Source organism: Sinocyclocheilus grahami, unplaced genomic scaffold (genome assembly GCF_001515645.1).
Source record: "Sinocyclocheilus grahami isolate Dianchi unplaced genomic scaffold, SAMN03320097.WGS_v1.1 scaffold1181.1, whole genome shotgun sequence".
In the NCBI taxonomy this organism is placed as follows: domain Eukaryota; kingdom Metazoa; phylum Chordata; class Actinopteri; order Cypriniformes; family Cyprinidae; genus Sinocyclocheilus; species Sinocyclocheilus grahami.
In genome coordinates, this window is record NW_015506360.1 from 194,573 (window position 1) to 195,392 (window position 820).

Consider the following 820-nt stretch of genomic DNA (forward strand, 5'->3'; position numbering starts at 1 on the left):
ATTTTATAATACTAGAATTGTAGATAAGAAGATTGTTATGGCACCTCTGTAGAGATAGATACCACTTAGTCACTTTGTTTTCCTGTGGTGTGACAAAAACAAAAAACATATTATAACAAAATAATTATCTTCTTTTATGATCAATAAGAAAATGTCTGAAGAAATGGGTTTGGAACAACATGAGGGTGAGTGCATGAGTTCAAAGCAGTTAAAATATGGCAGAAACAACACCAAGGTCATGGTTTTGATTCCTATGGAATGTAAAAACTGACAACAAATTGAATCCAAATAAGTATCTGATGAATACATTAATGTAATGCAACTATTCCTTCAATTCAGCTGCTTTCTTGAATTATATATATATATATATATATATCTACACTCACTTGCCACTTTATTAGGTACACCTTGCTAGTACCGGGTTGGACGCCCTTTTGCCTTCAGAACTTCCTTAATTCTTCGTGGCATAGATTCAACAAGGTGTTGGAAACATTCCTCAGAGATTTTGGTCCATATTGACATGATAGCATCACGCAGTTGCTGCAGATTTGTCGGCTGCACATCCATGATGCGAATCTCCCGTTCCAGCACATCCCAAAGGTGCTCTATTGGACTGAGATCTGGTGACTGTGGAGGCCATTTGAGTAAAGTGAACTCATTGTCATGTTCAAGAAACCAGTCTGAGATGATTTGAGCTTTGTGACATGGTGCATTATCCTGCTGGAAGTAGCCATCAGAAGATGGGTACACTGTAGTCATAAAGGAATGGACATGGTCAGCAACAATACTCAGGTAGGCTGTGGCGTTTAAACGATGCTCA